Source organism: Anser anser, assembly GCF_964211835.1.
Source record: "Anser anser genome assembly, chromosome: 1".
Lineage (NCBI taxonomy): Eukaryota > Metazoa > Chordata > Aves > Anseriformes > Anatidae > Anser > Anser anser.
In genome coordinates, this window is record NC_139720.1 from 98,120,437 (window position 1) to 98,142,838 (window position 22,402).

Sequence of the window (22,402 nt, forward strand, 5' to 3'; positions counted from 1 at the left end):
AAGCACATTCTCTGACAAGTTTGACCTAACAGTCATAAAAGTATGGTTTGCATTATTTAACAGCAAACGCTTCATGCAGGGGGAGAGCAGGTAGCATTTTGCAAAGGGTGAAATCTCACTAATTACACTGATATTAATAGGAGGAGGGTGTTCCCTGACTTGAAAGAGAGCTCCTTCAGGGGAATAAAACTTAATTCTCTAAGTGTTTAAACACTAAGGCCCTTGGTGTACAGCTCAGACCTGCAGAAGGATGCCTGCACCCGAGGACCTGACAATGAGAGTTGACTAGAAGCAGAGAAGAACAAAAAGGCACGGTGAAGAATTGATGCGATGCTGACTGCAAAAATACAGACCACAACAAATCAGCATTAACACAGAAAGATATGTAATAGTTTAAGTACGTTTTCTGTTCATCCAAGGGCCCAATTCCGATCCACCTAAAAGTTCATGGAAACTTTGCTGTTTGTGAGCAGACATAGTTTCATGTTTGAAGTACACCCAAAAGAAAACGCGCACGTCAGGAACCAAAAGCATCTCAAAATCACACTGGAGTTTGGCTTAAGCCTGCGGAGAAGCAACTGAATTAAGTGGTATTATTCATCTCCACCACCTCACAAATCACTGTCTTCAATGAGGCAGCATCAAGGCCTGCATAAACCATCGCCGTCCTTCTGCTCTGCTTCTGCTGACTCAAGCCTCTCCCCCTGCTCTCCTGGGGGAGCTCCATTTGCTTACTTCTCCTATACTTCATTTATATCAGAACAAAGAAACACGGGCTTATAAATACATATATTTAGTTTTACTGTGGCAGTTCCTCTGTAAACCCGGAGTGATGTAATGAGCACGCCGTGTACAGACAGAGCGGATGAGGGCCGTGGGGACATAATGCCGGCTATACCCATCCCACCCAGCACTTCCCTCTCCAAACCCAGCTTCCCCATGGCCTGTAAATAAGCTCGCTGCCTTCTCCCCCCAGGTCCTGCGGCAGTGAAAGGTGACGAACAAGCTGCAGCTGAAGAACTGCTGAGCCCGTGAAAGCCGGCCAGGTAAATGAGCCAGGACTGCCAGGCAGCTTGGAGAGGCAGAGTGCCTGGGGGACCGGTGATGGGGCAACAAATTTACAGCCCTCCTCTCTGAGACAAATTTTGCAGAGTGGAAAACCCACTCCGACTCTCCCCCCTGTGCTCCCTCTCTGCATTTCTTCCTTGCTGCCTGCCTTTCGCCCTTACTCCCTGCTCCAGTTTGCTAAGGCTAGCACTGCGGACCTGGCTGCGTGCGAGGGCACCAAAGATGGGACAGATTTAGTGGAGATTTATTCCTCGCTTGTCTACGTGCCTCGAGCTCAGACTTTAAATGCCTCTCATGATGAGGTGCTCATGCTTTGAAACCCTGGGTGCGCCAGGGCTCAGGGCCCAACCCAAGGGGTGCTGGTGCCGCATCCCAGGCAGCTGCACCTCCCTGCGGGGAAGCAGGGTCACTGTCATGTGCATCCCACATGCCCAGCTCAGAGATGAAACAGGTTTTCTAGGCTGAACCGCCTGGAAGGGGTGCTGCTGCAGGACAGAAGTGGGGAGCAGCAGCAGAGCCAAGCTACAAGCAAGAGAGTGCTCCTTTTAGCTCAAGTCAGGCAAGGAAGGTGAAGACATCGAGGTCCTTGTTTTTCCAGCTCCCTCAAGCTGGCACCGCGCTCCTGAGCTGCCAGGCTGCGTCACTCAGTTCCCACAGCAGATTTACGTGCCGACTCCTGAGAAAAAGGAGCTGTCAGCCCTCATGTCCTGCTCCTTCTGCCTCAGCATGCTCTCCTGGCCCACCAAAACGCTTTGGATTAAATATAAATTAGAGGCAGGATAAGAGGCACAGAACACAAGCCCTTCAAAACCACACAGGCGAGGGCTGCCAGGGTGATCCCCATACTGGTGGGCTCCCTCGTTCCCTGCCCATCCTCTTTTATTTCCCTCACCCTGGTGGGTTGCGGTGCCAGCCTGGAAGAAACCTGACAAGGTCACACTGTTTGATTCCGATGCCAGTTTCAATTACGTCTTGGCTTTTATAACCAAATCAAAACACAAAAGGCTAAAAAAGAGAGGGGGAAAAAATGGGGGGGGGGGGGGGGGCAGCAGAGTCCAGCTGCAGGCTGGGAAATGACATTTCAATTTGTCAATTGTTCCAGTCCCTCTCCTTTCCTCCTTTTTCTTTTTCTTTTTTTTTTCTTTTTCCATTTTCTCTCTCTGTCCTGTAAATTAATTAGCCCGTTCATCATGTGGAAGGACTACACATGGTAGGGCAGCCCTGGAATGGACTGAGACAAAGCAAACCTGCTTTCTGTCTGGGTATGGGCACCAAAGATGTGGCCACAAAACAGCAACATTCAGGTGGAAGAAATGTCCCAATGTGTTCAATTTTCAGACCTTGGACTGTCCTGGAGAGATCACAGATATGCTTTCCATAGACTCTCCAAAGCACCTATGCACATGAAAAGTAGGTAGCTGCCTTTCTTCATCAGCTTAGATTTCATCCAAGCTTGGGAAACAAGGACTAAGAAGGCATTCAGCTAAATGAAAAGCTGAATTCAAAAGTCCTGGAATGCCTTTTTCCTTCATTTTTTCCCCTCTGCACATTATATTATTAGACTGCGGGACTTGAAGCTGAAGGAAATAATTGAAAGGAAGACTCACAGAACTGCAGACGGGGCAGGATGGAGATAGATCACAACATCCAGAATTATGGCAATGAATGACAGCAACATTTCTGAAGACATATTAAAGCTTCAGAAAGTAAACTGACTCCTAACTCTCGTGACCAGGGATGAGACTCAGCAAGAGGATCAGATTCTCCAGATGCACCAACTCGCACCTTTTCTCAGATGCATCTGCTACTGACCACCATGAGAGCTGTCCCTCTGAATTAAAGGAGCTACAGGGCCAACCCAGCCCTCCATTTCCAGGTCTCCTAGCCTGTGGTTTGCAACGTGAAAGAAGTGAAATATCCTGAAGAAAACCTGTCCTCAGGACCTTTGCATCCTCTAGCAAAGCCTGTCATGATGGTCCTAGGCATGATTCAAAAATCCCAATATTGGCATGAAGCCACCTGGTCCAGTTCAACCTTTGATCCAGGCCTATGGCTCTGTCTCAATGAATACATGAGGCTGAGGACCCTTGGGATTTTGTGCCATTTGTGTGCTGCCCAGGTAGTTTATAATGCCATGGCTGCCTCTCAGGGCTCCTTCAGCTTCTGATTGTCACTGGCAATAGGCACTTTCCTTGTCCAAAGTCTCCAGGGGAGTGCTACCCTGTCACCAACCTCGCTATGCACCGCTGGATCTCTGGGGTAGGGAAGCACCTACAGGACAGCAAGCACTGATTCTTCCCTCTCACGCCCTACCGAGAAAGAATATCCTCAAATAGGACATCAGTGGAGATAAGAGCCCAAAAGCAAAATATATTTTAAAAGCAAGATACAGGGCAAAGCTCAGAGCTGGCACAAGTGAGTACAACTCCGCTGAATCCAGAGTTTTCCCAGGCATACATTTGGTTCCATACATTTTCAGTTATTGCGTATTCAAGCATTTATTTTCCCAATCTTTTCTTCTTTTTATCCATCCATATCTATGCAAATCTCATTTCTTCAGCCCAGCTCACCACAATAAGTATCTCTCTCACACACATAAAGCCTAAATTTTATCAAGCATTTTATTTACATCTGTCCCAGCGGAGAGGGGAGAAAAACGGAGAGAGAGAGAGAAAGAGAAAGATAGATGAGATTACTGCTGCCTTTTTTTTTTTCTTTTTTAGTAATTGGCAGGTACTAAGACATTTCCATTATCAGCACAAACAAGATCCACGGCCGACCAACCCAGCAGTAGCTTCAGGTGAGGAGTGCAGGTGACAAGGCAACCCAGGGAGCGATGCCTCCGGATGTGGCTGACAAAACACCACCACAACCCATAGACTGCGTGGGGATGGAGGCAGAAACCATCATTATCCACTTGGCTCCAAAGGGAGAGCAGGCCCTTGCGGTGCCGTGCAGGGTACAGACACTAAGCGGAAGAAAGACCCCAAAGAAGCCCCGCTCAGCGTGCAGGGAAGGTCACGCGCAGACAAAACTGGCAGCGAGAGCAGGAGCAAAGGGAGAAAGGCACGGAGCGTGCCAGCTGCCTCACTGTACGCCAGTGTTTGCTCAGCCGGGAAGTGGGAGAGGGTTCAGAGGAAGAACAGTGAAGGGACAGTACTGCGGCCTCAGGAGGAAGCACAGGCGGAAACAGTCCCTGCATACTTTCCAGTTCTGCAGGCGTAGTAGCACAGCTGGTTGCCACATCTCTCTCCTGCTCGTCACAGCCAGGCGGTGGGGAATGGGGACCCCTCTCCGTCCCCGCGTGGTCTCTGCACTGCCCCGACGGACAGGCTGTTTGCTACTTGCACGCCATCCCACGCAGTCAAAAGCTAAGCACCAGCACCACCAGCTTGGCACCCGCCTCTGCTGCTGCATCTCAGTGCTCCTACGGGGACTTTTTTTTTTCCCCCAAAAGCAATACGAAACACCCTGCTTCTTTCATTCTTCATTAAACACTGTCAGATCTTGCCCGTGAAAAGCTGTGTTTAAAACCTCTCTAGTGGAAACGATGCAATCAGTGAGCCAAAGTTAAAAATCCACAGCGGGGAGCTCAGCGACTCGTGCGGGCCAGCACACCGGGGCCCCCATCCCACGACTGCAGTTATCCTCATCTGCTGCAGAAGCGGTACTTTACGCCCCGAGCCCTAGCAAAAATGCAACGACTGCAACGCACAGCTGGGTTTGCTACACAGATACTTATCCCCTGATACGCAGTTGAGATGAGTTCAGGAAGAATTATTATCAGCGTGTTCTAGCAATTTGAAAGCAAGGCAGGAGCCATTCGTTTCTCATTTTTCCTCCCAGTGCCTCTCCCCAGACCTTGCCACTGCACGCAGTCGCTCCATGACTCAGTTTCCCACGAGTGCAATGAGGATAATGATACTCCCTGCCTCAGCTGGGGGCTGCAGGGCTCTTTTACTTGTTGTACAGAAGACTGACACTGTAAACACTGATCACTGAGCCTCCAGAAGACAGCAATGAATCTTTCCCATGGTGGTTTCGCAAAAACTCAGCCTAACCCTGCTTCCAGCCCCAGTGACCATTTCCCTGGAACATTTTACAGATTTGACTGCATTTATCCTCACAACATCACTACTATAACAGTTGTGCCTTCTCCAGCTCACAAATGGGGAATCCAACCACAAAAATGCTGTGTACCTTTCCCAAGGTCACAAAAGCAGTGCGAGGCACTGCAGAGAGCAGAATCCAGGCCTCCTGCATCTTAGATGCGTGGCTGCCTCTCCTCTTCTTTGCATCTGAAGTCTTGTATCAGTCCCTGGAGTCACCCACTACTTTGAGAAAATACGATGTGCTCCAAAGCTATCACAAAGCAAATAGGCACTAGTAAAGGAATTCACAATAAAAAAAAAAAAAAGTCAGAATTTCTTTATCTTTGACTTGAGCAAAAAAGGATAAATACTTAATTTTTGCCCAAAAAATACTCTCCTCACAGATGTGAAATTTTTTTTCAGACAAAAAACAGGCTGGTTTGCATAAAAGAGTTGCTTTCCTGCCCCTACATTTTAATGCAAACTTTTCTGTTTAATGCCAAAACACCTAGTTTGCTAAAGGTCACAGAAAAGTGACAAGAAAAACAACAACATAAATCCTCAAAGCAAGGGGACAAACACGTGGACATACATTCGTTCTGAATGTACCTCTCATTGCCTGGACATGATTTTACACCCGAGTCCTACTAGACCTTTCAAAGATAAGGACAGGAAAGGGAGAAGGAAAATAAGCCAGTAAGAGGGACCTTTTTTTTTTTTCTTGTTATCATTTTGCACCACAGCATTCAAGAACTAGAGAACACTCCTGGCCCAAGGTATCTGGTCTCACTGAGGCTTATTCTCATCTCAGGGGACACATTTCCAGGGGCACGCTGGTCATTCACAGGAGATGGACAGGAGGTGACTGGACTTTGATTTCTTCTATGTTTCCATCCTCCAGTTTTCCAACTCCTTCCTTCTCCTTCCCAGCTTCCCAGGGAGAGGTAAGGAAGCTGAAGGACCTGCACTTCCCTCTAGAGCTGAGTCCCAGATTTCCCCCTCTTTGGCACAGGGAAAGGAAGGAGATTATCAAGACATCCGCAGAACTTCACATGCTAGATTTCCTGACGCTTGCTTGGACCTTCCCTCAATTTGCCTATTCCTACTCAATGGGCAGGCAAGGAGACCTAAAAGGATTTATACTACACACCGTGATGGCAAAGGCAAGCGTACGTTGCTGCATCTACCTCCGACTTGACACTCATTTATTCACGTGAGTGCTGCCAACTCACACTCATTGATGCAACTCAGTAATTGCTTCAGGGACAGGGATTGCACAGGTATCTAAGCTACATCTCTGAATGTGATATGAGAACCACAGGCCAAAGATCTGAGGATTATCTTATGATTCAGAGAATCCTAAGATTCAGAGAATCATATGAACTTTTGGTTGCTTATCTGAACTTAGAAATCTTTTGAGGTTTCTCTCAGACTGGCAATAACCGACCTACCTAACTGCACTGACAAATACCAACAGGCTCCTCAGCCCTTCCATTTTTGCAATAAAAGAGAATTCTTTCTTTTCTTTCTTATTTCTTTTTAATTAAAATTTTCTTCTCTTATTACCCTGGGCTACTGCTTTGTGTCTAGAGCACTTCTGTTCCAGACCACTGAAACAATAAATAATAGGTTCTCTGTGCCCATGCAAGGACTGTGAACTATCTGATCTGTGCTAATAAAAGGTAAAAACAAAAACAGATGAGATCAGCCTGCTCCTACCTCAGAATTCAAGTGACAGTCCAGACTGCTGCAAATGGGGAGGAAAAAAAAACTCAGAGGATAGTAGTGACTCAGCTGCCCTCAAAATATTTGCTAATACTAATGAATTAGCCTTTCTAGCTCCTTCTGAGGCATGGAGAGGTGATGTGGCCCATGCACAGGTGCAGAACTTCAGCCTGGGCTTAGCCATGGGCCATCCTCCTCCCCTAAAATGAGACTATGAAACCATAAAAAGTTGCTGCCAACTAAAACACGCCAGCACATCACACAGCCTGTGAAGCCATACATTTAGCCAATTAACCAGCAAGTGTTATTGGAGCCTCCAGGAAACAGGTATATGAAGGAGAGGGCTGAAGGGAGGACTAGTGCAATCCAGTAGAGAAGCCTTTAGAGGCCCATCTCGTCTGTGGGTGTGCTGAGAGGTCTTTGTCACCTGAAATAAATTAGTGAGTTGGGTCTCTGACCATTTCTCATCGCATAGGAACAACACAAGTCTTTCCACTCCACCACTGGAATTAGTGAAAGCCCCAGACTGCTTCCACAGGAACACCAAGGGCTACTGGGGCCAAGGGGAAGCGACAGATCTTTCCAGGACAAATGTTAATGAGAAGGTGGCAAAGTTTGTTTTACAGCTCTTGGAAACACGCTGCTCTAAGAATAAAAAATTCCCCTTCCAAATCGTTGATTTGACCCTTTTCAGTAGCATGATTGCAAGAAAAGAAAAAAAGAAAAAAAGAGACAAAATATATGCATCAAATGCTCTAGAGCAGTGGTCATGGCTCCAGCACATAAAACATGCGCTCTGCCACTGGACAAAGTGTAAATCCTATTTTTCTTTCCTAAAAAAAAAAAAAGGGGGGGGAAGAAAAGATGAAAAGCTCCTAAATGATTCAATATTTTATACACACTCCGTATACTGCAGCCTTGAAAAAGATGCCGCAGCATGACGGGCTTTGGAGACTTTATCTTGCTGCAGGAACTGAAGAAGAGCAATTTTAACACTGACATAATAGTCAGGCGTGTGTTTGTTCAGTGGTTATCCACAGCTACTACCAGGGTGCTGGCGAATACGCTCTTGGCAGTTTTGCATACGGACAGGTTTCATTTTCAACGGGCTGTACCCCATGAATGCCTATGCTTCAGCCTGTGTCTGTGTAAAATCTGTTAATGCTGTACAGCCAGAGGTGCCAGACCTACACTGATGCATTTGGCATGTGCTCTGCATGCATGCACATACGTTAGTCATATAGTTAGGCACATGCTGTGAGTGTGTGTGATTTTGCAGGGTTTGCTAAGGTGTGTTTTTATTCTTCTCTCCAGCTGACCTTGGTGGCAACCACCAAAGCATACTACCCACTTCTGCTTCACGCTATAGAGTTCCTCCCTTTCTTCTGCTACAAACGCTGGCTTCTCCTACTGCTTTTTGTGGCAGAGTACCCTTTCACCACAGAAAGACTGCTCCTAGCCCACGCAGAGCAAGCCCACCTGCCCCCAAACAGCACCGACCGAGAGCTCAGCTCAGGCACTTGCCCATCCCGAGGAAGCAGGTGTCCCTCAAAGAGGCAAGCCCTGCTCCTGGCATCACCTCCACGGGCTGTGGCCTCCACCCTGCTGCTGAGGCTGAGCAGGGGCCATGCCGCTGCATTTTGTGCCATCGGGCACAGGGTGCAGACTTGCAGTGCTGTCCGGGGGAGACAGCTTTAACCAAGGAACCACGAGGTGGATGATCAGCAGAGGAATCTGCCCTAGGCCATGCTGAACAAGGATTGATGCTAGAAGGAAACTGCTGTAAGCTGTTCATGAACTACGCTGCCTCATGTAGGACCTGTACCTTGACATCTCCCACATACAGCTCCCTACTACACCTTAAGGCAAGCCATGGACCTCCCCCTGTAGTCACGACTAGCAACATGAAGCTCTGGTAAAAGGAAACAGCTAGGAGACCCCCCTCTGATTATCAGCTCGGGTAAATCAGTGGTACAAGCAACCTGTGCTTTGATATGCTGATACAAGGTCTAGCCCTGGGCAGACAAAACATTCAAACCGTAACATAAAACTCCACCGGCGTAGTTTCTGATGCACAACTCTGCTTTTTGTATTTTTTCTTTTGCACTCCCTCCACTATTCCAAATCAGGTTATGACTCTTATGTATCGCAGTAGTTGTTAAATTGAACTGGGATCAGGGGAAATACCTCCCTCTCCCAGTCATTCAGTCAATCCTATCAAGTCCATCATCTATATCACAACTCAGAGCCAAAGGTCGGCATCTGGTGTGGAAAAAATGAAAGGGGTGCTCTCCTACAGAGATGAGCAAAGTCTTCTGGAACACACACAAATAAATAATGCCACCACGGGAAATGTTAGAGAGGAGCATCCCTAAGCAACTGGCGATATTGTTGCAGGTAAGGCAGATCATGGTGCTACCCTCCAGAAAATGGATGCACACAGGATGCCTCCTGCATGTGCTTTGCCTACGTGAAGACTTAAAATACATTATTTTCACTGAAGCCATGCTACCCAAGAAGGCAGCTGTATATAGCTTTCCTACCCAGTCCTTGGGGCCTGGTTAAAGAAAGGACTAAAAACCACAGCTTCCAGGAACATCAACTGCTCCCACGGACTTGAGACAGAGAACAAGATAGACCGTGCTTCTGAAAATCAAACCCTCGCTCCTGAGAGGAATTAACAGTAATGACAGTTCATGCTCTGAAGTCTGGGACCTGAGAAGCCTCCTCCTCTTGCCAGGGACGCAGACTGAAGGCAGTAGCTGGGAGTCTCTCTCCAGAAGAATTCCCAGCCCTAAAATGTCATCGGCGAAAAGAGAGATCCGATTTCTTGGCAGCACAAACCGCCACGGGCTCGCAAGACGCTTCCTTCCCTAGGACGTGATGCCCTGAATGGCTCTGCTCTCGCTGCCTGCCAGCGTCTGATGCCTTCCCCACTCCTTCGCTGCCCCCCTCCTCCCTCCACTACTCATTCCTTTGCGCAACGAGGCTGGCATTTAAGAAACACTTATTCCAATCCATTTCTACCCTTGTACAGCAATTGGGTGTCATTTAGTTTGATTTAACCAATTTAGTCCTATGAATTAATTGGTTAATAAGCCATCTGTATGCATCAGGTGACAGAGTCGCGCTCTCGCACACAGACACAGACAAGCTACCCACTTGTCCTTGTTTAATAACAGGCTGCAGGGAGTAGGAGCGGGAGAGGCGTGCAGGTTAATATCACCCTCCACGGAGAGCTGCCAGCAAAGGGACTTGGGCATCATTGCACTCACCTTGACCTCCAAGCGGGGGAACTCTCTGCTTAGGGTAATTCAGAAATAACCTGCACTAGAGAGGAGCGCCAGCTACACAACTGACAGAAGACTCACCAAGATGCTTTAGGTTATTGGGCTTGGGTTTTTTTTGTTGTTGTTTTGTTTTGTTTTTTAAAGAGGAAGGAAAAGAGGTTTAGTTCATGCTTGCTAGACAATAGGAAATTCTCAGCTGCACTCCCAAACAGCTGAACTTTGTATGTGTGTAGGAGGGGAAGATGGGTGGGAAGTGGGGGAATAGGAGGAGACTGAGGTCTAAAGCGTTTGGTTCAGGTGTGATCTTTAATTATGCGAAAAACATCTCATCAATTTTGATTTCTTCTGAAATGCCAAGGAAAAAAATAAAAACGCCCCCCACAGGCCCCAGCCATTTCAATGTTATATACAAACCCCCAAGCCATTCTGCAAACAACAATACATCAAACCAAAAGCAAATCCAGCAACACATCCCAACCCACACAACAGGAAAACATCAACTGGTTCAGGCAGAAAAACAACAACTCCCTCCCCTGGCCACCCGTACGTCTCAGCCATCCCTGGGTGCCCCAGCACACAGACAAGTTTCTCTGCATACCCCGAAGGTCAACACACAGGGAACTTTCAGACTAGGGGAAAAATGAATTTAAGCTCTGTGGGGCCCTTGGGAAAATCCCTGCTGATAGCTCCTCTCTTCTCTTTCCTGCCTGGAGCTGAAGGGTATCTCAGGCACTCCAACTGCACCAACATTACGTGGGGAAGGGGACATCCGCTGGTGTGACAGTAAATGTCAGTGTTGGCACCAGAACCCAATGCAAAAAGCAGCATTTAGGTGTCACGCAGGGGGCAACATGCTCATTAAAGAACAAGGATCAGCAGCTTCTGCACCGGGTGCTTTCCAGAGGAAGGCAAGAGGTGCAGCCCGCTGCAGACGGCATGGTCTGGCTATCACAGACCAAACAACGAACAGGAGCAAGAGCCGTGGCTGAAGCCACTCCAGGGAGAGGAGATGGGGCTTAGGCTGTGCTAAGTGGTGCAGAGCAGCAGCGCATCTGCAAACGCTCCTCCAGGATCCCCCAGCTCCCAGGGTTTTCCTGGGATCCGGGAGAAAAATAAGTGTGCTGCTTATTCTGCGACAGATATATAAAGTGAGCGGCAGGGATGTTGCTCCAAGGAGAAAGTACTTTCCCCCCCGTCCCTGAGGAAAATGAAATTACAGTAGAGTTCGCTTTAAATGGATCCCATTAGAACAACAGGCACCACTCGAAGAATAACATCCTCTGTGCACTGAAGTGAAACCCTGACAGGCAGAGCGGAGCAGTCTGAAATAGTCTCTTCCAGAAAGGAAAGAGAGAGACCTGTTTACCCAGTACGCTCAGTAGGAAACTGCGTGAAGGGGAAGAAAAATGACTGAGGAAACCTGCCAGAGCTCCTGGTGTGAGCGTGCCCTGCCAGCCTGCACAGAGCGAGGAGGAGAGCACCTCTTCACAGCATGTGGGGAGTCCCCGCGTATCTCGCAGGGTGTTAATCCCTGCAAAACACTCTTTTGCTCTCATTAGCACGTATCAGCGGTGCGAGTGCCTGTTCCAGGACACTGTATAACCATCAAAACACAGGTTTAAGCTGCCCTGCTTGAACAACTGGAAGCCCTATCTAAACTGCCTCTGCTCCGTGCACAGCAGCAGCGCCTGGGGAATGAATGAATGAATGAAATCAAGACCACATACCAAACCACCCGCCCATAACAAACAATTTCATTTGACCAGTGACCACAAAAACTAGAATGTCCTGGGCTGAATTGAGCAAGCGGCGATGCTGCTTTACAGCTTGTTTAATGGCCGTACAGAGCATACATATCAGACTGTTACACTTTCCTGGTTAGACAGCTCACATGTAGAAGGCAGTCACATCACACTTCACAAGAAGTCTTATCTGTACCTACTGCTATGGGCTCCAGGCCCCGAAGGCGTAAAAAGTATTTAGCAGATCAAAGGGGCAGAAAGATCTGTGGTTTTTTGTTGGTTTGTTTTTTGTTTTCTTCCAGAAATGTCTCACTAGGATCAGTTCCTTACCATCCGTTCATTTCAAAGAGAAAGATGCCTACGCTGCTTATGAGCACGTGGAAATCTCACCAGTTGCCTCATGGCAGCTCCCAGCACCGAAATGCCTTTCCGTCTGTGTGGCACCCAGCTACCCAAATGCCATTAGTCAGAGAGCCAGCACATCTCTACGTGCAAACCTCACACATGCAGATGGAGCCATGCAAACACCGATTTTAACAGAGCACCGGGCAACACTGATGTGTTCAAAATCTCTTCTGCATGGACACAAAGGAGCGTGGACAAGAGCAGGTGGGGGAGCCTGAATAATCCCCTGCCTCACTGCTCCCAAGCCCACCACAGGTCATCCCAAGAGAGCCATCTGCCAAGGGGAGGCTCATCACCCCGAACGCAAAGGAGCACAGAAGCACAACGGCAGGCAGGGGAACCCCAATAACACAGTCAGAGAAACCAATCCCCTGCCCCAGCTCCTTTTCCCCTGTCCCAGCAGTTGACATCCATCGTGATGATGGGTCAACTGGTGAGGCCCTCTGGGGCATCTTACACACCAAAGGGGGAGTACAGGACACACCATGGGATGCAGGGGACTGTACACAACTTAAGGGATATTTAGGGGAAAGACCAAAGGCAAACGGAGGGACCAAGGTGGTCTGTGGAGGAAAACTTACAATAGAATAGAGGGATAAGGAGATAGAAGGGGCCAGTCAAGTGCAAAAAGGTTGCTGGTTGGCATGCTCATCTGGCCATGCCCTGAGCCTGATTGGCACCGTCAGTCCTGTCCTCTCATTGAGCTCCACTCCCAACTCTTCTCCTGGTGAGCGGACTCTGCTCTGAGTGCCTGTGTGTGTATGGAGGGCTTGGCCGATCCCGGGGCAGAGGGCCCATGGGTCAGGGTGCCAGCAGCAGCACCGGGTGAGGGTACTTGTGTCAGCGTGTACTCGCTAGGGATGACAAAGCACATGTGGCTTTGGGAGCAAGACCACTGGAGGAGATGAGGGGAACCAGCCAAGCTGAGCCTCTTGTTGTCTTCATCCTCCCCAGCCTGGGAAATGTCTCCCTTAGTTTTTTTTTTCTCTCTCACTCTCTTTTTTTAATCCTCCTGACAAAACCTTAAACGGCCTAAAAGCATCCCCAACAAGGATGAGGGAACGCAAATGTTTTAGCAAATGTGCAGAGGAGCTCCACATGCTCCCAGAGATGGCGTAATAATAAAAACCAATTAGATAATGCTCAGCAGCTACAGTGAGAGGGAGTGGTACAATCTTACCACGACTAATAGGGCTTTTAATAATAGATGGGCCTCTGCACAGTGCTGGTAAGGGGAAGCAAAGAGGTTTCAGTTACAGTGCATCTTTTTGCCCAGAGAATCCCTGTGAATGGAGGATTAATATTCTATGAAAGTGGGGATTAACTTGCTATCCACACTCATTACTTCTACCAGGGAGATCCCTGCAGGGTCAGGAGTGGGCTCCTGAATGGGGGAATCCTATGGAAAAACAAGCTGAGCTCAATCCTTCCTGAAAGGACACGCCACCCTGGTCTCTGGCCTGCACCACTGTTGAGCAGCTCAGTAATGAACAACCTGGAAAAGCACATACTGCTGCCCTCTCACCTTCTCTCCCATTCTAAGAAAAGTCCAAAATGAGAGTAGCAACTGACCGAAACAAAGCTGAAGAAATCCCAGACCAGCACACCAGAAGAAGCAGCGCGTGCCCCAGGTGGGCCAGCACCGTGGGCAGGGCGCTGTGAAGCCACGAAGCCCCCTGCTCGCATCTCGTCCCGCTGCCTCCTGTTTACAAACCTTCACTTCACGCCTCCTTGCTCAAAACACAAATAAAAGCCGTGGAGGGCATTTTCTTGTTGCCATAGAAACAGTTATTATAATCTCAAACTGTACTTAATACATCACTCTTCCCCTCCAGCACCTTGCAACAGCTTGCTGTTCGATGGGAAGGTTACGCCACGAGAGGGGGAGGAGGAGGAAGGCAGGTGAAAGAGCTCTGACAGCTCGCGTCCTGCACTTGGGACCCAGCATCTCTGCAAATGCCCACAATCTCCTTTCCATCAGTGCACAGGCTTTCTTTCTTTCTTTTCTTCTCTTTTTTTTTCTTTTTTTTTTCTGTTCTTTGGAGTGTCACATCATTTACATTTATGAAAGGAATTTTCCTGGGGGTGCAAAGATAGTTCAAATTGTCTGTGATCAGATCAACTTTGTGCATAATACATTTGTATGAAAATAAACTCCCTAGGGCCCACACTCCTGGCTGAAAGTCTCTGTAATGAAGTATTTTACTCTAATTTATTTAAAGATGATGGAGATAGGAATGAGTATGTGCCTGCATGCATGTATGCATGTAGAGGAGGGGAAGAAACACACACAAAAGCCAATAATTATGAGATTAAATGCTAGTTGGGAACACTACTTCAGTACCTGATTATTACAAGTACTTCTCGGCTGCTCCATCTAAAAATCAGTCTGCACAACATGGCTTTCTGCAGGCTTGATTTGGAAAACTTGAATGCCTGTCCTCAGAAGGGGAAGGCAGAAAACTATTCCTCCATCCTGCATCACTTGTTAAGAAATCATTCCCATTCCACAACCAGCCTCTACTCAGACCACACTGAGATAATGGCCTTCCTCACTCCCCATTCTTCTTCAGACACAGAAGCAAGACTCAATTAGAGTCACTGCTCAGGAACATCAGCCTTTCGTTTTCCAGCTTCTGCTCCATACGATTCAGGATGGTGATGCCCACCCAGGGCTCCTTTCCCATGCCCCCAGTCCCAGCTGAGTATCTCGGCTCCCAGGTTCCTGGCTCCTCCTGTCTGACCTCTCTGGCTCAGCCAGGCATTTAAACCTGGAGACATGAAACTCTTCCAGGCAACATCTGGTTGAAATTCCACACAAGGTTTCTTGGGTGGAATTGTTTCAATTAACTAGTATTTTCAGAGGATAACATTTTCTTCCCACATACAAAATAATAATAATAAAAAAAAAAACAGGTCTGACTCTTAGCAAAGATTAAATGATTTCAGTGAACCTTGAGTCAAGTCTGAAGCACAACTGCGGATAGTCAAGTTCTAGTACGTTCTGCCACTGGCTTGCTAGGATGCGTTGCATAAACTCGGTTTTGTTTCTCCACCTTTTCCATGGAGAACAAACCTACCCCTCCCTATTCAAGTAAAAAAACCACAAGATTTCAGACATCAGTTTTCCAGGGTTCCAGCCACAGACCTAGTATACAAGGGGGTGTCCTCAGATGTACCAGGTATGGTCAGCAGAGGAAAGGGATACTATTTGATTGCCACTGCTTTTCAACTCACGTATAGCACGTCCTCCAGGCTCCTTTAGAGTCAATGCTAAAATACTGCGATTTCTTCATTCCGTTACTGCAGACCCCATCCTAGCCTTATCCTGCCACACTGGCTTGCCTACTACCTGATACCTTCAGGCTCACAGCCCTTGTCTTGTGCTAGCGTACAGCCCGCACAGTAAGTAATTGAGTGAGATACGGGAAGGAAAATCCTCACTGCAAAAGAAACTACTATTCACCAAGTGTGCTAAGAGCACCGGTGGCTGGCTTATTAAATGCAGGAACTGAGGCATGTCAAGCTACCAAGATCTAGCGAGGAGAAGTCTGATCCACCAGCACCTGCAAAGTTTCCATTTCTCAGTCATTTTTCTTTGCCTTTTCCTCTTCTCCGTTATAAGGTAAGAAATCTGGAGCCAAAGTTAGACAAAAAGAGATACTACCCCCTGTAAGCTTTGAGGATGGGCACTGAAGTGGGAGAGGCTACAAGGTATTAAAGGACAGGAAAGAGAAGAGAGTGAAGGACTTGGGGTACTAGGGAGCTAGAAGTCCCTTATGAAGTATGAAGGGAATGGCAGGATTCAAGGTACATGAGGAGAATGAGCAAAAGTAATTTGGCAGAGCGTACTCCAAGCCAGGATTTGTTGAGTTTGTGCGTTTTTCTAATAGCTTTGCTGATAGGATCTGCTTTGGTGCTCCTACTTGCGCAGGAGACTTACTCAGGGTGGTGGTCCCACTTTTTTTCAAATGTTGTCTTACATGGGGAAAAAATAGAAATATTTTTTTCTAGTATATGGATGCAGACACACATGTACTACAAAAACACCTATTTTACCCAAATACCACCCCCCACCCCATGCCCTGGGAAAAAAAAGAATCAGCTCTCCTGTGCCTACACAGGCCTTGAAGAATTCCTACATCCCAGTAAAGATTTGATCTTACACATAATAGGAGAACTGATCAGCTTTTCTGGAAAAGAAACTATGCAAAATACACCTTGAAAATGAAAGCAGAGGGCTAAATCTATTCCCGGCAAGAAGGTACAACTCCCTTTGAAGCCACAGAAATCAGTGCTGCTGAATTTGTCTCAGGGAGATAAATACTAATAACCAGTCCTTCCCAGAGGACAATCTGATAACACTGACACCCACAAACGTCAGGCAGGATATATTTCCTCCCATGTGCCAGTATTGAAGCTTATCACCCTATTTGCTTCTTCTCTCCCAAGTCATTTTGCGGGGTCAAAGGCTATCGTGGGGCTTTAATTAGAATGCCATCGTAATGAGCTGACACTTAAATCAGCCTGCCAATGGCTGAAGAAAATTAACCTTAGTGTCAAATGAGCTCCAGTCTGGGAGTTCATGTCATGAGGGGGCAACAGATGCTTGCAGAGCTGACGTGTGTGGTGGAGGGAGAGAGAGCTACGCCAAGCATTCTTTGAACCAAGAGATCTGCAATGGGAATCTCACCTATCCTAGACATCCCCGATGTACAGCTGAAAGCAAGCAGTCTCTGCCAAGCTTTGCACCACGTGTTTGCTGCACCGAGCCAAGGAGAAATCAACAGGGAGAAGCTACCTGGGAAAGAAACTTCTTTTGGGCTCCTTGAGAAAGGATGTTACTTGTGCTCAGATACTCCTACAAACATAGCACGCATGATAAGCTGCATCGGTTGCTCTGAATGACTTTGTCATTATGACTTAGTTAATTATTTCATCACTATGCAAGAGCCTAGGCTGCAATTAGGGGCAGGTGCTTCACCCACCACAGACCCTGCAAAGCTTAGGGACCAAACGACCAGAAGGAGGATAACCCCTGCTCACTAACAAATAGGAGGGGCATTCACAAGGACAAATAGACACAAGGAACTAACCTGCCCCATAACCTTCCACTTTCTTTTTGCCACTGGTGTCCCTACAACTGTACTGCCCCTTCCCAAAAGGGCAACCTTTTGGGACAAGTCACAGCCCTGCTTTGTTTCCAGTGCACTGTAAGTTCTGCGCAGCGGCACTGTTTCCCCGTGAACGCAGGTATTCCCTTCAGCACCATTTATCTTTGCATTCTAAAAGCACCCAGTAGCCTAGAGAGGAAATCCAATGCATGTTACTCACAGGTACCATACAATCCATAAAGGTTTACCGCCTTCCTCAGTGCTGAACTGCCGGCGCTATCATTTTCCATGACATCTCTTTTATGCCACTGCACTGGACAAATAACTCGTGCCTCTCCACAGGTATTTAGGAAATCCTGCCAACGCAGGCACAGAGAACATACAAAGGGACCTAACATCTCCACCTATTCTAGACAGAGCTGTGCAGAAAAACCAAGCGATTTTGCTGACCAAATCTGGCCACGGAGCTGTCTTCATACAGCATAGATTCAGCCTCGTGTTCCTTGCTATGAGAGGTCAGATTTTCCTTTCATTAAGATCAGTACACCTCAGAGGCCATTTAAAACAACTCTAGAATCATTCTCAGCGTGTTTCTACCACAACCAAGATTGACCTTTATCTACAGGGGAACTACCGGATTGAGATCCCTGGGAGACGACTCTTCTCATTACATCATGTAGTTCAAAAACAGAGACTTAGCATTATTTGCACTGGAGTACTTTAAAAGGGTGTCATTTTCATTTTATTTTAAGCATTATGCCTAATTTTGTAGGTTTTAAAGTATTCCTGAATCTGATGATTTTGACACAAGTCATTCAATTAGCGGTACTCGCTTAAAGGTTCGTCTCTCATGAAACTTCAAGAAAATTGCAGCTTTCTTTTAAAAAAAGAATCTTATTAACCCCTGAGGATATACTGAAAATCATGAAACTGCAGCCTTCAGACATCTTGAACCTTGAAGCAAATAATAACAAATGCAGGTATTTAGGACCTGTTTGTTTCGAATGTACATTGGGGAGGACAATGTTGGTCATTTCTGAGGCACATGGTGATTTGGATGTCAGTCCCATGTTTTGGCGTAGCCAGACACCTGCTATTGAGCAGGGACATCTCTGAACACCAGCTCTGAAAGGGAAGTAATCTTAGGGCCTTTCTTTTCCTGTGCTTTTCTTCCCCTCTCACCAAATCTTGAAATGTGGTTTCAATAGATGATGCAATCTTTTCCTCCCTCCTTTCCCTCAACTCAAAAAATAAATACCACCGTAAGTACTCAATGCAAGAAGAGGTACTTCAGGCAGCTCAGAACACAAGAGATATAAGAAAAGACAGGTCTTCATCCAAGATATACAGTTTCACCCGGAAAAAGGGCATCTTTTTGTCTTTCTTCTCACAACAGGAAACATAGTGTCCCCCCTACTCCCCCAAAGAAACCTCACGATACTGGAACATCACTGACATTTTCTTTAAAGAGCTGTTAATTAAAATAAAATTAAGTATGCCATGTTCAGTATTTGTCAGGCATCAGGAAAGGCTACTAAAATTATCACTGAGGGGCCTATTAAATATCATCATATGCTCCCAGAGTAGCTAATTACAGACATTTTTAAAGGTTCTGACTCCACCATCCTGCAAAAATCATTTACTTTTTTATTTCTTTATTTGCTTACGTGAAATAAGCAAACACTAACAATTCAGCACCTGTCCTGCAGAGCAGGAAGGTACTGCCCTGCTGCCTCTGATGCCACAAGACAGCCCAGTGGCTTCTCAGAGTTGGGGAGCAAACATGACGATGTTTTAGCTCCTTTTTGTTTTCTCTCTGCCTTCTGCACATCATTTAATGATGCTGTTGCTTGCTTTGTGCATGAGGTAGACCAGTTTCCCCACTGACCTTCACACTGCTTTTGAGGAGGGCAAGCATTTCAGCACCTATGCCATCTGCAAACTTGGCCTCCCCCTCAAGGATGCAAAAATTAGGTCAGAGGCTTTTCTCTTCCCCTTCCACTCCTGCAAAGCACATTAGAGCTCAAATCCTCAAGACAAAGCATTATTATTATTGTTGTTATTTTTTTATGGTGGAAGAAAATATTAATGTTACAAATAGCTGCTATTAGCATAAGCAAAGCTGCATATTAATATGCACATGGGTGTCTCCACTGTCAGGAAGCAGAGAGGCCCCAGAGGCCCTGCTTTCACTGGGGAAAATGATGATGGCATTAGCTCTAATGATAATGATAAGGAGGCTGCCATAAATGATACGACAATTTCTTTTGTAATCCTGTTCGGGCAAAGACTTCTTCCTTACTCCTCAGTGTCCATAAAAGGATGCCGTTTGAACAAATGGCAGCTTGACTGATTTATTCAATTTCACCACAGCTTTATGGTTTTCTTAAAAGCACCAGCTCTTTGAGACATGTGACTAAGAAAGAAACTCAATTAAGCCTTTCAGATAAGATTCAAACCATCAAGATTTTGGTGAACAGGATACCAAAGAAAAGGAATCCCTTATCTATTTATGTTTGTGAAACCTCGTGACGCTTGAGTCATTTTGGACTAATGATACTATTATAACCAAGGACAGCAGGAGCTATGAAGGAAAAAAAAAAGGGTATGAAAAAAGCAACAAGTAATTAAAGTCACCTTTGACATACAATGTTCCCAACCCTATCACAGCCTCTTACCATTACCCCTACGCGTATTACATCTAGGATGAAATGGCAGATCTTTGGAAGATTATGCTATGAATCAGATGGGAGAACTGATCTGGCTACAGTAACAGAGCAAAAGAAAGAGAGGAGGAGGATTTCCTGAAGTTTTTGGATGTGCTCAACAGTGCAGACCTGCAGACAGGGAGGCCGGTACAGCTGAGAGAGCAGGAAGAGTATGGTTTGAACTTCTTCTGTTACTGAGAAAATGCATGCTAAACTGCAGAAAGAGATGCAGATGGAAGATCTGGATTCCAAGGACCTGTGTGTCCTGAGTATGCCAAATCGTTTTTTTCACTTTTCCAGCTGTGGAACAAGAATGAAATCCTTTTTCTTTTTTCAGGCCAGCGGAAAGCAGAAATCAGTATCCCCAGTGGTGATGCCAAGGCCTGTTATGCAATAGGACTCGGCTGTAAGCAATGCAAAAGAATTTTATCCCTGCATTATGCATCTGGACACAGATAGAAGATGATTCTCTCTGGCTCTGTAGCTGCTGAACTAATTACACAGCTTTTCTGCCTGATGTCACTGCACAGGGTGTCTCTGGCCTGGAATCATCTGTCATGGCTACAATGTGCAACAGGGATCTAAATACATTAAAGTGTCAGAGAGGTAGGGATGCCAGGTTTTGGTCTGTCAGCTTCTGTACTGAAAACCTTATTGAACTCAGCTAAAACACTATACCATCCACTTTTCATTTTTCACATTTGTTCTTGTGATGTGCATCCTGAAGCTCGTCAGAGGGAAATGCAAGCTTTACGCTAGCAATAAAGTTCTTTATGGTAAGCTAAATCCAAAGGGACTAGCCTAGACCACAAAGAGCCCCACACTGCTTCAGATAAGGTGGCCAGGTGAAAATTCCTGATATGAAGACATGCCCAAAAACTTGTTTCGCACAAGCCAGTGACTCAAGTCACTGTAACACAGAAGGATGGTTTCTGCCACCCACGTAACCTGCAGGACACAGGGAACAGCCGCATGCCTCACAGTTTATCTCCCAGGTAACATGTGTCCCAGATAACACAACAGCAAAAGAACCATCTTTGCATTACACAATGGCCACATTAAAGCTCTACAACTGGTGGAATTAAGAGGAAAAACATCAGTGTCATCCAAAATATGAATCTTATTTGTCCTCCTGTTATGTTCCTTACTCTTTTTTCCCTTTTTCTTAGTTGTATGGTTCACCTCTGTATCTCAATGTCATCCAGTCCCCATACAGTTTCTCAAACCCTTATTATTCCAGATGGCCTGTACAGAGATTTGTTGTAGAGGTTTTTGATTTTTTTTACATTTACTTTCTCTTTTTTAAAACAGAAACTTAGTTAATCAACAGAATTTCTCTGCACAGTCAGCAGGAATAGAATACCCCAACAGGAATGCTAAGCAATGATAACCATGCTTGGGAAATGCTATATTATCATAAACCTCCTGTTTAGGACATATCCAGAAGCAATAGCAGATCATCTTTCCTCAGCTAAATTCACTAAGATACTGCAGGTAATCTGGAAAACTTCTCTAAAAAAACGGGACCACAATACTGCAATTGTGAGCAGAAGCACACGCATAAGCCCTACAAATGATGTATATAAATACCAGTTGCTCAATACTGTTTCCTACAGAGGCTGAAGAAAAAGAAGGAGACTAATATATGGTAAGTTGATGTCATGGACTGATGCAAATTCATGGCAAAACTCCCATTTCCTTCGCCTGTGCAGCTACCTATTTGTTGTCTCCATATAACTAGAGATTGTATACATACGTAAAAATCTCTTGCTCTTTATACCTGCATTTCCAAGTTTGTTCTTTGCTGGTCTTCCAGACCAGAGTCTGGCATACCTCCTTAATGTCTGTGGATGCAAAAAACAAGAGGAGAAGCACCTCTAAATCACACACTGTTTGTACACAAACTGATCCTGGAAACCAAATACACGAAACAATGTTATTCCCCAGCCAGCTGTGTGCTCACTACGTGACGAGCTATATGGTGCAGATGCAACTGTAAGGTGCTTGAAAAGTGGGAAGATGAAATACACCCTTCTTGTATGCTAAGTCTATACAGACATAAATCTTGATTTCAAATGCGGCCATCAAAACTTCACTACCAAATGGGAACAAGAGTGATAAAAAATATTTTCAAAACCACTTTGTCAGACTCAGGTCATGCACCTCAAGAACGTGGTGTCTGAAAAGGGAATCAGCTTGGCAGATATGAGCTCACTTGCTTGAGTCTACTGTCCCCACGTAACTTTGCCCTACGGCACT

General features: G+C 46.3%; 1 protein-coding gene and 1 long non-coding RNA gene across 4 annotated transcripts in view; one reads left to right on the plus strand and one right to left on the minus strand.

Moving 5' to 3' along the window:
- Window positions 1–14,086, plus strand: part of LOC310892235 — a 54,686-nt gene extending 40,600 nt beyond the window's left edge. For both annotated transcript variants that reach the window (XR_014577979.1, XR_014577980.1), the window contains 2 exons: window positions 977–1,046; window positions 12,219–14,086. This is a non-coding gene — a long non-coding RNA (uncharacterized lncRNA). The remainder of the gene's footprint in view (window positions 1–976; window positions 1,047–12,218) is intronic.
- Window positions 1–22,402, minus strand: part of LSAMP (limbic system associated membrane protein) — a 966,851-nt gene that overhangs the window by 808,513 nt on the left and 135,936 nt on the right. The window lies entirely within an intron of this gene.